Genomic DNA, 15654 nt, shown 5'->3' with positions numbered 1-15654 from the left:
GTTCCTGCAGGTTGAGTCTCAAGGACGAAGGCATCGCCCAGCCAGCCCTCCACAAAGGGTAACAGAAAAAAAGCTGCAGATTTATAAATCCTGAAAAGGTATTAGGGAAGTACTTCAACCAGTAAAACCCACCCTCCCCATGACAACCATCCACACGCATCCCCCTCCCTCGTAATACCTGTGCCCCCTACTCCCCATCCCCGGGAACCTTCTCTCGCTCCCTGCTGCCCCAGTCCATGTCAGTCCAGAACCCCAGTCCCTCTGAACCAACCGGGTATCCCCTGTCATCCTGTCGCGACACCCTCAAGTCAGTCCTCTTTCTTTTATCACTAACATTTTTCTGAATGCCCTACACTTCATATTCTCTATTTCTTCCAGAAGTTTCCTTATGGCCGTAATTACACAGCTCTAACAAACCCAGTGGTCCCCAGTCCTCAGCCCATTCTTTCTCTGATTTCTATCCAGAACTGCCCCATTCCCATGGGGCTCCCAACTCCCCTTCCCCCACTCTCCCAACTTTCCACCTCCAGCACTGGCTCTGCCTTAGCCTTCTGTTACGGGGTGAATTGTGTCCCCCCAAAAGATATGTGCAAGTCCTAAGCCCAGGTCCCGTGAATGTGATCCTACTTGGAAATAAGATCTTTGAGATGTTAGAAATGAGGCCCAATATGACCGGTGTCCTTATATGAGGAAACTGGGACACAGTCAGTAGGAATCAGACAGAGAAGAGAGCCATGGGATGGAGGCAGAGGCTGAGTTATCCAAAGCCAGAGACACTGTGGATTCAGCCACTGTCAGAACCTACAGAGTTCAGGGGAAGCCCGGCCCTGCCAACACCCTGATTCGGACTTCTAGCTTCCAGAACTGAAACAGTGAGTTCCTGTGGTTTAAGCCAACCCAGTTGGTGGTACTTTGATACAGAAACTGCAATATCTCCCAGTCCCATATTAAAGGGGCACACCTCCCTGTCCTAAATTCACGGGGTGACTAGCCCAGGCCCCTGCTTTTCACCGTCAAGTCTCCAGGCTCTTCCAGGCTTGCGGGTTCAAGTCTCCGGCAATGAGTCCCGAGTCTGCCCTCCCTCCAGGGGTCCCTCTCTCATCAGCAGGGCAGGCCTTACAACTGCAGCACCCTGAGAGGAGACCTCCTTAAATTCGGGACCCCAGGGGCCTCGCCTGCTTCTCCTTAGTTCCCGAAGTCAGTTGAAGTTTCCATCCCACTTGCTTGCTGCCTCCTAGGAAAGCTCTCATGTTCTGAAATTATTTTACTACTAATTTATACTGGACAAAAACTTCAGTCTGTGTATGCAACCAAGCTCCAAGATGCTTACAAAGTCCTCAGCTGGGGTCCTTGAGCCGCTGAGTTTCTGACCCAGGTAGTCCCTGGGTGGTCCCTGAGACTCCCACCCTCTACTTTAACACCCCAGTGTGGCTCATCAAAGCCACTCGGAGCAATCTGCCTTGCTTCATCTCGACTCTTTCTCCCATGGAGACACCTCTTTCAGACCAGAAGATGCCACAGAAGCAAAACATGTCAGCCACCATCCCTGGGGGAAATGACAGACAATTGACAATGCAGAAGACCTGGGCCCCTGCTGCCCCTCTGGCACCTCCTCACACACTGAACCTCTTGCTGAAAACCCTTCCCTGGCTCCACCAGGAAAAAGTCTCAAGCCCTGGGCCTCAGATAGAGTCTGCCTTGCCCAGCTCCAACCTATCTCTTGGATTTTCTCCTTATGCAAATCCCCTGCATCTGTGTTCACACCTGGACACACATTTGAGTCTCCTGGGGATCTTTAAAAAACTGCAGCATTCTGGGCCTCACCCCCAGACAGTCTGATACAATTTGTGGGGCAGTGGGGAAGCTGGAAAAGGGATTTTTTCCAATGCTCCCAGTAATTTTAACGTGTAGTCTTGGGTTCTGAAGCACTCTACTCTTGCTGGTCAATTTAGGCTATTTAATGACACACAAATCTCCTTCCCAGCACTGCTTTGCCCAAGCAGAAGGGAGGCAACTATGTCATGCATTAGATAAAAGGGTTCAGACTAGTGGGCTCAGGGTAATGAAAGGTGTCCTGGACCAGCAGGCTCTTACTGGCTCAAGCTCATTCCTAAATACTTAGAAATGTTGCCAGCCCACACACTGATAGCAGAAATCAGCCCTGGTGGGAATGTTTACACCTCGGAAATTGGCAAATTCTACAATCAAAGCTCTTTGTTTTTTTCCTCAAAAGCTGTTTACCAGCACACCTTTGGTTCAAGAAAAACAGAAAAGGAAAAGAAACATTTGTGTTTCCTTCTTGGGCTGCCTTGCAAACTTTCCTGGCTGCCTTGCCACTAAGAATGGCTGGCGAAGGGTTTTTCCATCTTAATGCAAACTGAGAGGAGAGGGGGAAAGGGAAATGATTTAATAAGTACATAGAACCCTAAAGGATTCTTTTCGATCTGTTCAGAAGGGCCAGGCACCCAGGCACCAGCAAAGAGTTCCTCAGAGACAAGCTTTTACTGAGCAGATAAGAATAATCTCATTAGTATGTCATTTATTCAATTGTAAAGAAGATGGAACCCTTATCTTGAGTTTATATGGCAGCCTTCCGATAATCTTAATCTTATTCTAGTGACCTCATCTGCCCCTGATGTCCTCTCTTCAAGGTGCAAAGGCAAACTTTGTGCCAGATCCTGAGTTATCCCAACTTGGAAATTACTATCCTCTGTCCAAATCAACCAAGCTTTATCCAGCAGGCAGACCACTGGCTTCAGAACATCATGCATGCTTTTATAAAGGCTGGGGCAGCTTCACAGCTCTTGAAGATTTCATCACCTCCAGAGTACAAGCTGTTTTCTAATTGTGGACAGAGGCAGGCTATTTTCATGCCTGTCTTAAGGCTACCAAAATGTGAGGTGGAGACCGTTTGTTTCTTTAATTTCAGCACACTGGGAGGGATGAGTAAGAGCTCTGGAGCCAGGGAGACCCAGAGTCAAATCCCAGCTCAAGCACTTACTGAACTGTTAGGTTGTCGGGGTTACTTAAAATTCTGGTAACTTCACTATAGAATGGAACCCCTCCTAGTATTTGTGAGAATTCTATGAGGTGTGCAAACAGGGCTAGGTAAATCGTCAGCCCTCAATAAATGAGACCCATTTCTACCCCTAAAATCAGCCAAATCTCTACTTAAATGGGATGACCTCAGTCCCCGTCTGACTCCCTACAATTCTGTACTTGTTGAGTGATGGATTAAGAAGGTGTCCCTCACCTGGCCAGTGAAGGCTGCATGGGATTTCACCCTTCCCCCCTTAAAACACACCACACACACCCTTTATTTCTCAAACCCATTCTGCATTCCCTTGCCTTCCAAAGGCTGTCCATTGGAAACGATGCCTTCCCCTAAGACGCTGGTCATGAAGGCATCGGGTGCCGCCTTATGTAACGCAGTCCCTTGGGGCCCAAGAGCAGCTGCTCAGGCTCCCAGGAAGGAACGGAATAAAGAGTCTGATTGTTCGCTGGGTGTTTCGGGTTTTGGTGAATTTTTTTTCCTTTCCTGTCACTCCTTCACAGGTTGAGGGCAGAATGTGGGACTTCTGATGGACAAAGAGCTGAGAGCCCGGGACCGAGGGGGCTGGAACTCAGGTGTAAGGCTGGATGACCCGAGTCTCCAACCCGGCCAAGCCAAAAGGCTGTCCAGTACACACGCGGCAAAGTCTACTCTCCCACGTGGGGGCTTCTTCCTGATCACTGGTTGTCAGGCAGGAGCCTGGGGACAAAGAGATCTTAGTGCCAATCTCCGAAGGAAAACTGCAGCCCGGCCCGATTCAGGTGTCGACTTTTTGAAAATCACAAAGCTGCGGGAAACCAGCGTGGCTGGCCCAGGACCCACGTGCTGAACAGCAGCCTCTGTACGGTGAACAGGGCTGGTACCTAAAACAGGGAGTCTCTGAGATTTGCCCAGAGCCAGGGATGTGATCACAGAGGGGTGAACTCCCTGGCTGTTAATCTTGTTTGGGTCAAGGGTCCTCCAAGAAGCTGATGGAAGCCAGTGACCCCCTACGCGGGAAGAAGGGAGAGCTCAATCACTTGCAACACATTTTTCATCCTAGGATTTAAACACAGGAGAGGCCTCCCAGGACCCGAGATATTCATTAGCATACCTTGCTACCAGACTAGAAACCAACATTAGAATGAGAAAAAAAAAAAGTGTTAAAACAGCCCAGAGAGAAACAGTTCCAGGCTGCCAGCCAGGTAACCAGAAAGCAAAGGGCACAGGAGAAAAGCCAAGACAACCCCCGCGTCCTCCCCTCCCAGAGAAAAATTGAGAACCATAAATATTAACAGACAATAAAAAACCAGGTTAAGGACACTATAAGCAACTTATCCACGCCCACCTTCTGGGTCCTTCCAGAGGAGACGCGGAAGCAAATTGCCCTGAGCTGCCATCAGCTACTACACCTTGGCCAGATGAATGGATTTGGTGGGAGCAACAATTTTTTAAAAAATGAAACCATCAAATGACCACCTGGAGCCCACCAGACTCTTACAGAAAGAGGATCTTCGGCCCCTGCTTTCTTTGCAGGGGAAACAAAAGGCAGTCTGTGAGGCAGCTCTCCTGGCTCAGCTTTCAGTATCTGAAATTAACAAATGGGATGGGTCCCTCTTAACTGTTTCAAAAGGATGCAGGGAAAACAAAACCTGGAGCTTGCAGAAGCCTCTCAGGGCCCAGTGGCCCGGCCTCACAGCTTGTCATCATTCACCGAGTAAACAAGTGGGCCGTAAAACGAGTCCCTTGGAAGCCAGGTTGGTTCAGTCTACCAGCCCTTCTCCCCCACTCACTGTTCAGTCTGGTCAGCACGGCCTCGACACTGCCCCAGAGGGACAAGCAAGACCCTGACACCCCTGCTTTTAGGAAACCTCTCTCTAAATAAACCCCTCTCTAAATCCGCCCACATGCACAAAGCAGAGGCCGGGCCATCTGAGCGCACCCTGTCTCCTTCCACACTCACCCCCTGCTGAGCGCTTGGGCCTGGCTCCCGCTGCGTGGAGCAAGGAACCAGGAACGTTCTGTCCAGTCTCCATCACACGTTCCTGGAGTCGTTTCCTGGTCAGGGTGGCCAGGTGGAGGTAGGCTGGTTAATGTGATGACGACAGCAAGGGAGAACAACAAAACGCTTCCCAGCATGTAAAGTACAGCCGCTGTCCATCCAAGGATGTCCAAATGCTTTACAAACCACCCATTAATTTTTACGGCGGCCCCGAGAAGCAGATTGAGAATCATTAGCTTCATTTTGACAAGGCAGGGAACCAAAACCCCAGGGAGAGGCCAGAGGCAACATGCATTTTGGGATCTGGGTGTTCTAAGCCGAGATGGCCAGCTGGGACTACCGGGGTGGATCCCCAAACTTTGGTCCTCGGAGACAATCACATTTAGAAAGGGGGTGGGGCTGGCAAGCGTTGCAAAAAGGAATTAAGTGTAGGCAAGAAGGCAAGAAGGTTTGGCTGGCTGTCTCACCAGGCTCCAGTTACAGCTTTATGATTAAATCTGCAAGACTGAAATCCCAATTATGTAAAAATTTTAAGGGCTGGTAGGAATATAGGATCAGGTATGGCTTCTGTGTTGCTGTTTCTATTTTTCTTTAAGTCCGAGTTTCCTACCATGAGTATACCTTGTCTTTGTAATCAGAACAAAAGTTAAACGAACTTTATCATTATTGCTGATAAAGCACACAAGCACTGATTTTGGTGCACTAACCTGGAAAGAAAAGGCACGAATAAAATCCAACCCTATACTCCCCTTTCTGATCTCTGGCTGGTGAGGCCCCACAACCCGGGTTCAAGGCTGCCCCTCTCCGTGGGCCGCTCTGGGGACCGAGGTCCAGGGTGAGGGCTGCAGGCCCGTCCTCCTGGCCAGCTCCGGGCCGGGCACCGCCGGGACAGGGCTGGGATCCCAAACCACCACAGTCCGCACCGAGGAGCGGGTTTCCCGTAAACGGGGTAAAGGGACAACCTGCCTCCCTCCCGGCTCTTCCCCAGCCGCGGGCCGCGGCGCTGACACCTCGCGGCTGCCTGGTCAGCGGTCGGCGATGCCAGAACCGGAGTTTTTATTCAAATAAGGGATCTCCGAAGAAGTTGAAATATGCATTGTCACCAACAAGTTTAAACCGGGGCCGCGCGCCCTTCCTCCCCACCAAAGCAGCGCGACGAGGGCGCCTCGGCCCCTCCACAAATCCGAGCCCCCACGACCCCCCCCCGAGCTGAGCGCGCCCCCCGATTCGTGCCCCAGGACGCGTCCGGCCGCTGGGGAGGGGAGACTCTCCGGCGCACGCGGGGGGCTCCGAGTGCGGCTCCCCGCCCGGGAACCCCGGCCCTCGCCCGTCTCCCCAGGGGGGCACCGCGCGCCGGGGGTGGGGGAGCGAGGCTTTCTCGCAGCCGCCCGGAGCGAGACGCGCCCGGGCACCCCGGAGCCCCGAACTCAGGCGGCGGGGAGAAAGATCGAGGCGCACGGTCTGCAAGCCCGCCGAGCGCCACCCGCCGAGTGCGGCCGACGCGGGGGGCGCCGGCGCCGGAGGCAGCGAGGCCGGGGCGCGGGGCTGAAAGGAGCCCGCTGGGGATCGCGCCTCCGCCGCGCAGCGGCGCCCCGAGTCCGCCCGCCGGGCCAGCCCGGGCTCCTACCTGGCTCGCATTGCGTCCCCGCGGGCGCCCGCGGCTCCTCCTCGCGGTCCGGCGGCTCGGCCCGGCCAGGGACGCGCGCGGCTCCGCGGGATTCTCCGCCCGGCGGCGGCGGCAGCGACGGCGGCAACAGAGACCGGCCGGGACCGCGGAGAGTGCCTGGAGCGCTCGGCCCCAGCCTCCGCGGGCGGAGGGGCGGTCCCCGCGCCGGGCGGGGCCGCGAGCGGAGGGGCGGAGCCTCGACGGCGGGGAGGGGGGCGGGGCCGCGAGCGGAGGGGCGGGGCCTCGGCGGCGGGGGGAGGGTGGGCGGGGGCCGCGAGCGGAGGGGCGGGGGCCTCGGCGGCGGGGAGGGGGGCGGGGCCGCGAGCGGAGGGGCGGGGCCTCGGCGGCGGGGAGGCGGGGGCGGGGCCTCGGCGGCGGGGCGGGCGTGGGGGCGGGGCCTCTAACGGAGGGTCCCCGAGGGCGGCGGGGGCGGGGCGCTCGCGGAATGGGCGTGGCCAAGGCCCGGGCCGCCTGGAGGCAGGGCGGGGGCGGGGCCTCTCGCGGAGGGTGGTGGGAGGGGCGCGCCCACACCGAGGCCGCAGGGAGGCATTAGGTCGAGGGCGAGGCGCGGAGGCGGGGTAGACCTGGCCGCGGGCGGGTGGACGGGGACGGGGAGCGCGCGGAGGGGCGGAGCTCGAGGCGAGGCCGCCCGGGAGGTAATGGGACTGGGCGGGGCCTGGGCGCGCAGGGGCGGGGCGTCAGCGCGCAGGGGCGGGGCCCGGGCGGCCGGCGTCGCGGAGCGCGTGGGGGAGACGGTGCTCCCGCGTCCACGCCTCGCCGTCCTCCCTACCCTGACCTGGGAGCGGGTTCCGGGCCGCTGGGCGCGCCGCGATCGTAGCCCCTGGTTCTGAGCGCACCGGATGCGGCTGTTTTTCGCGACCTTCTGGCTCCCCGCACGCCCACCCTGCCCACCCGCGTCCCCCGCACACAGCACCTATCTGTCCAGGACCTACTCCGTGGGAGACAGCGTGCGACCTAGTGGGGCAAATGCAAAAATTAGGAATTAGGAAGGAGGAAAAAGGCAGTCACATCAACAGTTACGAAGGAAGACGAACTTGCTGCTAAGCAGAATACAAAGCGGTTGCCGGGGGCTATTGTTGAAACTTCTCTGGTCTGCGCACGCCTGTGTTCTTGGCGCCCGGAACAAGCCTGGCATGCAGTAGGCGCTCCATAAACGTTCAGCGAGTGGACGGACCTCTTACTATGTGGTAAACGCTTTACGTGGCCCTCAGAAAACCCCAACACTTGGGTACTTCGCTAGCCCGTTTTACAGATGTGCAAACTGAAGCTTGTGGGGCTCCTTTGCCCCTGCATGAAAGTGGCAGAACCCGAATTGGATCGGAGACTGGTCTTCACACACGTGCCTAACCGCCTGTGCCCGCTGCAGGACCTCCGGCCAAGCGGAGCCCAGGGAGAAAGCACACGGGGGGAGGGGGTTTAGAGGGGCTGGTGGGCGGGAGAACAGAATCCAGAGCCAGGTACACACTGAGTCAGTTACCCTGGGATCCCGCGAGGCGGGTATTATTATTGCCGTTTTACATGTAATTTTAGACTTTATGGACTGTATCCATGATCACCTGCGGAGTCTCAGAGTCTAGATTCAAACGTTGGATTTTCAGACTCCCAAGCCCTTGCCTCTGCCTCTATTTTGAAGATCTCCCTTTCCCTAAGGAATGTGGTTTTCTGCCTGTTGAGTTGAAGTCCCTGTTGCATTTGCAGGATACACGAGGAAACAGAGACATGGGTCTAGGGCTCAGACAAAAGGTGAAGGTTGGCTGTATGAATTACAGTGAATTCCTGAAAAGGAATACAATTGCCCCTAAAACGTCTGCTGCACATTTTTGAAAGGCAGCAATCACCCAGAAGGGGGCAGATGGAGGAGCAGAGAAGCATAGGAGGAGGAGAGCACCTGGCAGGCACCCGGCAAGTTTTGCTTCTCAGACTCAGTTTCCTGACCTGTGAGGGTTGTGAAAATTAAATGAGTGTGAAAACTAAGCATGCAAAGTGTTTAAAAGAGTCCCTGGCCCATAGTCTATTCCAAATGACTGCCATCCCTGCTAGATATAAATGCCTGTAAAGCATTTAAAAAAAAAAAAGACAATCCAGTAGAAAACGGGCAACAGATATGAAAAGACAACACCCAGAAGCGCCACAAATGACCCAAAGGACGAAAATCCCCTCAGCCAAGCTAATAAGGAAAGAGAAAAAGTAATCAAATAAGAAAACCAAAGTCCAGTCTGGGAAAAACTCCCTTCTCTGACCAGTGAGGGACTAGGACATAAACCTTACAAAGAACAAAGGCTGTGGAAATGCCACCTGCAACGTGAATAAAGGAAGTCCCTGGGGTCCATCTCCCTTGCACAGTTCTTGGCACGTCCTGCCACGAGCATCTTCAAACCTAGCCTGCATCTTGAGAGGAACTTAAGGATCTCAGGATATTTAAGGACCATGGCAAAAAAAAAAATGCAAGAACGTATTATTTTATTTTGCTGCAACAGCTTGAATTCCAGTTCAGAGTCATATGAGCTGGTGAGTCATCACATGTTTAGGGGTAGGTCATCTGTATACAATACTGTCTCCTGTGGCCTGGAAGACAAGGAGGGCTCAAGATGTTGCTTCTGGAGGGAAGCAGGCTGGGTTCAGCCCATGGAGTTGCTCTGCTCACTCTCTCTACCTACATCGTGCTCAGTTGCTGCTTTTACTTACTTTTGGCAGCGTGGTTGGAATGTGCTTGGCTCAGAGCTATCACATACAAAACCTGGCTAAAAAACCTGAAGATAATAAACAGAACTTGGATGCCATGGGGAAAAACCCTAGTTTATGAGCCAATTCCTACACTGACTCCGCTGTCCTTGAGGGTCCCTTCACAGTCTGAACTGAGACCTTTGTTTTCACCTCCAGCCTCAGCCATTTCTTCTTTGCTAGACCCTGAAGTGCCTTAGAGCAAAAACGGGGTCACATGACAAGTAGTACCTTTTACTTTTCTAATGTGCTCACCTTCTTTCCCAGCCTTCCTTCCAGCTGCTTGGGAGATTATAAGACTGGAATCATACTGCTAGATTAGTAAACATGACCTTTACTTAGTGAAAAAAAAATGTTGCTTCCTTGAATTTATGCTTTCTCATTCCACCAGTTTTTATTACTTCCCCTTCAAAAGTTCTGAAGACAATAGAAAATAAATAGCATAAGCTATTCGGAACTTTCATAGCATCCAGTTATTCATTAAGCATTTCTAGTGGGAACACACAGCAAAATCAACAACTTTTTTCTTTTCTTTTTGGTAAATAGGTATCCCACGTTTGTTTGAAAGTATTCAAATGATTAGAGAAGTGTGTAGAGTAAAAAGTAAGTATGGACCCTGATCTCACAACTTCCTCCAGATTCCAAGGTGAACAGTGTGGTATATGTCTCACCAGACAATTTTTTGAAGCATTTATATATGTGGTAGTGTGTGTGTGCATGTATATGTGTGAAACTTATGTGTGTGTGATGTGAGTACATATATACACGTATATACACGCATGCACAAACACAAGTATGTAGAGAAAGAGAAAGTGGTAGGTTCGGAAATCAAGTCGTCTGGGTTTGAATGCCAGCTCTACTACTAAAGACTGGGTAACACAAGGTTCCTCTGTGCCTGTGTTCTCATCTTCAGATGGGCACAATGCTTGGCAAGGATTCAATGAGAGAAAGCATGCAGACTGCTTAGCAGAGTGCTGAGCACACAGTCAGTCATTTGTAAATATGAGCTATTATCATTATTATTTGCACACACACACAGACTTACAAGCTGTTCTCTGGTTCACATCAAACCCAAGAGAACAATCTGAGCTTTTAAAAAATCTGTATTTAAAAACATCCTTTTCAAGCCATTATAATTATCAGATGCTGACCATCTTGCTTTAAGGGAAGAGGGACAAGATGGTCTGTGTCAGTCTTTGTTGGGTGGAACCTCTTGATTGAGTGTTTCTTTGGAGGTGTGACTCACCCAACTATGGGTGACACCTTTGATTAAATTATTTCCATGGAGGTGTGGACCCTGCCCACTCAGGGTGGGTCTTGATTGGATCATTGGAGTACTTAAGAGAACTCAAGAGCCAACACAGATGCTTGGAGATGTTTGAAGATTCTACGCTAAGAGAGAGTAGCCCCAGGAGAACCAAGCAGGGTGCTAAGAAAGGAGCTGGAACACAACCTGGGAGCAAGGGACCTGCAGACACCAGCCACATGCTTTACCAGCAGACAGAGGTGTTCTGGAAGCCATCAGCCATTCTTCAGTGAAGGTATCCTCTTGTTGATGCCTTAGTTTGACCTTAGAACTGTAACTTTGTTACGTGATAAATCCCCTTAATAAAAGCCAATCCATTTCTGGTATTTTGCATAACAGCAACTCTAGCAAACCAGAACATGGTCCAAGAATGTAAACTTCCAATTTCACAATGGGATCCCGTTTGGCAAAACTTTCTGTGAGTTCCTCTACAATGTACTCAATGTACAGTAAATATGCCATTTTAGGATCTCTGCCATGTCACAGGAGATAGAGGAAGGGGGTGGGACAGGTTTGGACTGTCAGTGTGGCACCTCTGTTATTGAAATCCATGACAGGTCCATCCACACCAGCCACCGCCACCAAAGGTCCATGCTAAAGGCTCCTCAAGATAGATGCCACATCTGTTGAAGCTTAATCATTGTCTGCAAAGTGTGTGGTAGGAGGAGGGGTATTGCTAATTTTGTGAAATAAAGAGTCTAGTCCTCTCCTTTTAATGAACTTAACTCTCACTGGCATCTGTAGCATCGTTGGGAGCTTGGGCACACATGGAAACGAGAGCCCGCCGCATGATTTTAATGTTTTTCTAACAACTGTGGAGATTTGAGGGAAGATGCGATGAATGTAAAAGACCTAGTTTACTTGGCAATCTCTTGTGTAAATTACAGTAAAACAAAGTAAATGAAATCTAAACAAAAAATAAATTTGATCACAAAATACCAAAAAAAAAAAAAAAAAGAGAGAGAGAGATAGATGCCACAGTCCTGGAAATAGTGACTCAGACAAGGGTAACTCCCAAGTGACGTGCACTTTTCTGAACTCTGCAAAAGCTCTCTGGCCAACTATTAAATACACTTCATGTTAGGAAATAACTACTCAGAAATCACGTGAGGCTTTCATGAAAGTATCTACATACAAGGGCATGCTCAACAATGAAATAAAAAGAACAAAGTTCTATTGGTGAAGTGAAATCAATAATGATCAAAATGCTCCTTTCAAGGGCAATATAGAATGAAAATGTATAAAACACAGCTAAGGGAGCTTAAAAGAAGAGCTTAAGGCACATGGTATTTTTCGAATGGAATTTGTAACAGTAGAAATTGAATCATCACTGTGGCTGGATGGAATTTCAAATTTGTTGTCTCTGACTCAGAATGAGAAGAGGGAGCTGTGTCAAGCCCCTTAGCCTGGTAAATACCCTCCGTGGATTTAATTGAAGGGGAGCGTGCTCCTCGCATGATTCCGGAGACTAAAGAACAGTTGTTTGCTGGAAGAATATTTATTGAACATTTATTGTGTCTTGGCCCCGAGGATTTGGGGCTGAGCAAGACAGATGCGGCTCTGCTCTCGGCTCCGACACTGAGATTGCAGCGATGCAGTCAGACAGAAAGAGAAGGACAAACGCTGCAGGTGGTGAGGAGTGCTGGGCAGGACACAGCACGGGGATGACGAGGGGATGACCAGGGAGACCTGCTGTAGGTAGGACGCTGGACCCAAAGCGAAAGGCGTGGTGGGAGGAGCATTCCAGACAGAGGGAAGGGCAGGTGCGAAGCCGCTGAGGCTGCATGAGCTTTGCTCCCTTAAGGACTGAAACGACACCAGTGAGGTTGGAGGGAAAAAGAGTGAGGTGGAGAAAAGTGGAGAGGGGTCTCAGCTCGCAGGCGCTGGGCCTCCAAAATCCAGCGATGCGCAGGAGCAGGGAGAATCGTGGCCAGCCAGAGGCTGCTCCATCTCCGTCAGCTCAGAGAAAGGTGCCTTGCCGAAAATTCAAAAAGATATCACCTGTAAGCAAGAGTTGCAGTTTTAGTCAGAAAATGGCAGGCGACGTGTTTGCCGTTCTGGAGGAGGGTCCATCCTTCCAGCCTCAAATGCTGTGATGCTGAGCTGCTCCATCCTGCTGGGTCCTTAACTGTGGAAAGCCGCCTCCCGAATCGGGCCTAGCGTATGCGCTGCAGCCTGCTCTAGAGTTACCCCCGCCCATCGAGTGAGCCAAGATGGCGCCTGCATCCTGTTTCCGCATAGTGACGCATGTATCCGCCACCCGCTCCTACCAATCGAAATCCTGTATACGCGATACTAGCCTAGAAGCTTATTGGTTGTTAATTGTGTATAAAAGGTCTTACCCGGACGGGGTAGGGTGAGACAGCCCACAAGGAGCCGTGCCTGACGGCCACATCGAGGCTGCTCTCCCACGAGGCGCCGTGCCCCGTGTGGGAACCAGTAACACAGAATGTTCATCTAGCTGTAGTAAAGGGCTTGCTTTCACAACTGCCGTGTGGTTCGAGTCGTGATTCATGACCAGGTTAGTTCGCGCAGTCTGCATCTCTCTCTCTCCTTCCCTGTTTCCCCTCGCCGGCCGGGAACCGGGGACCGAGCGGGGCAGCGCCGGACAAGTGGTGGCCCGTACGGGGAAGCTCCTCCTCCTGCCTCGCTCTCGACGGTCCCTCTGTGAGGAGAGCAGCGCTGCGCGTCGAGCTTACGGCGGACTTCCCGCGCCTGATCAACGCGAGAAGGTGAGTGCGTCTTATTACATGATAGTTAGGGCCCGTGGGTTTTCAGGTGACCCCGGGGGACTCGGAAGAGCTCTCCGAGTGACTGAAGTATAGTGCCGACTGCAATCATGGGGCAGTCCGGAAGTTCACCTCTCTTAGCTCCCTTAAAGAACCTTTTGAAACAACGGGGTATCTCGGTCAGGAAAAGCTCCCTTCAGCGTTTTCTTGATGATGTTGATACTTTTGCCCCTTGGTTTGCCTGCACCGGCAGCCTTAGCCTACCCTCTTGGATGAAGCTCGGTCGCGACATAGACCGAGCGCGCCAGACGGGCGTGTGTATGGACCCGATTCTAGTACCCATATGGGAGACCGTCCGTGCGGTCCTTGAACTAGAATCGGCTACCGGCCTAAGCCCGTCCTCTGTCTTGCAAGAAGCACGGTGCGCGCTCCAAGAAACCCAGTCAGTTTCGTCAGCGGACGGCTCCTGTAAGGGCAAACCGCCGGAGTCCAGTGACTCTGACTCAGAGTCAGATAGCGATACTGACGAGAAGGCGGAAGCATCCCCGCTAATTGAGTGGGAGGAGCCTCCCGCCACACCCGTGCGGCCTTCCGCCCCGCCAATGTCTACCGCTGCACCCCCAGGGACACCCCAGCTCCCAACTGACGCCTTGGGCGGTCCCACCAAAGGACCTTGCCGAGAGCTCCCTCTAGTGGCCATGCCCAGTAAATGTAATTATCCTTTGCTGCCAGACCCGGAAACCCCGATGGGTCGGTCAGGGGAGGGGCAACCTTTGCCGTACCCCTCGCCCGAGTATACAGGCCCTCAGGACCCTTTGCCATTAGGTAGTGGTGGGAGACATTTCTGGAGATGGAACCCTTTCACAACATTTAGACCTTTTGGCATGCTGGGTGGCTACCAGCCACTTGAGCCGCAGCCAGTCTCAGAAATGTACCCGGTTATTATCAATCCCCAAGGTGGCAATCGGCACGAATCATATGATTACAAACTATTGAGGGAATTGAGGCAGGCCGTCCATCAGTATGGCCCCAATGCCCCTTATACCTTGAACATGATCGAGAACCTCTCTGCTCTAAATCATACACCCGCAGATATTTTTCAGCTAGCCCGTGCTTGCTTGCCGTCAGGCCGATTCATAGATTGGAAAGCATGGTTTGAGGAGTTAGCTGAAGAGCAGGCCGCAAAGAATGCGGCGGGGAGACGTGGCGGGTGGAATGCTGACATGCTGTTGGGGAGAGGCGCCCATGCCAGAACCAAACGGGTTTCCCACAAGAGGTCTATGCCCAGATCTTCCGCTGTTTTGTGGGTGCCTGGAAAAAGCTAACAGGTGAGGGAGAGGCTCAGGCCTCACTCAGCAATATACACCAAGGCCCCACAGAACCATTTGCGGATTTTGTAGCCAGGATGCAAACCGCAGCTGAGAGAATCTTCTCAGATCCAGGAGTAGCAGAGACTGTGGTTAAGCAAATGATTTTTGAGCAGTGCAACAAGGAGTGCAAAGTTATCCTGGCACAAAACAGAGCAAAAAATTTGACAGAGTGGGTCAGGCTCTGTAGAGATGCTGGCAGCCCTTTAACTAATGCAGGTCTAGCTGCCATGCTAGCCAGCTCCCTACAGGTGGCTACAAAAAGCCCGAGAACCTTAGGGGCAAAGTCTAACGGGTGCTATGGCTGTGGCCAATCAGGGCACTTTAAGAGAGATTGTCCCAATAGACGTCAACCCCCTGCCACTCAACGGTTTGGCGAACCAGGTGCAGCAACCAGGCCGTGTGGCCGTTGCCACAAAGGCCCCCACCGCGCAGAAGACTGTAAATCGGTTTTCGATGCGCAGGGTAGACGCCTCTCTGGCCGCCCCGAGCAGATTCCAAAAAACGGGAAGAGGGGGTCCGCCCTTTCGACGGACCCCCTTGCATGCCATTCGACAACACAGGATCCGATCAAATTCGTGCATCCCCCGGCTCAGCAGGACTGGACCTCTGTGCCACCTCCAGACTCGTACTAACCCCCTCCATGGGTGTCCAGTTAGTAGGGACCTCCTTCAAGGGGCCCTTACCGGCTGGTACTGTAGGGCTCATATTGGGAAGAGCATCCACGGCCCTGAAAGGATTAACAGTTATACCAGGACTTGTAGATTCAGATTTCACAGGCCGTGCCCAAGTTATGGTTCAATCTCAGCGG

General features: G+C 52.5%; 1 protein-coding gene across 1 annotated transcript in view; it reads right to left on the bottom strand.

Annotated features, from left to right (window-relative positions):
* The window catches only part of SH3BP4 (SH3 domain binding protein 4), a 114301-nt gene extending 107461 nt beyond the window's left edge, over positions 1-6840 (bottom strand). Inside the window, exon 1 of the mRNA XM_037849636.1 lies at positions 6661-6840. The gene's annotated coding sequence lies outside the window, so the exon portion shown is untranslated. The remainder of the gene's footprint in view (positions 1-6660) is intronic.
* Positions 6841-15654: the final 8814 nt, after the last annotated feature.

This window comes from Choloepus didactylus, chromosome 9, assembly GCF_015220235.1.
Source record: "Choloepus didactylus isolate mChoDid1 chromosome 9, mChoDid1.pri, whole genome shotgun sequence".
Lineage (NCBI taxonomy): Eukaryota > Metazoa > Chordata > Mammalia > Pilosa > Megalonychidae > Choloepus > Choloepus didactylus.
This window is presented reverse-complemented; position numbering and strand designations above follow the sequence as displayed.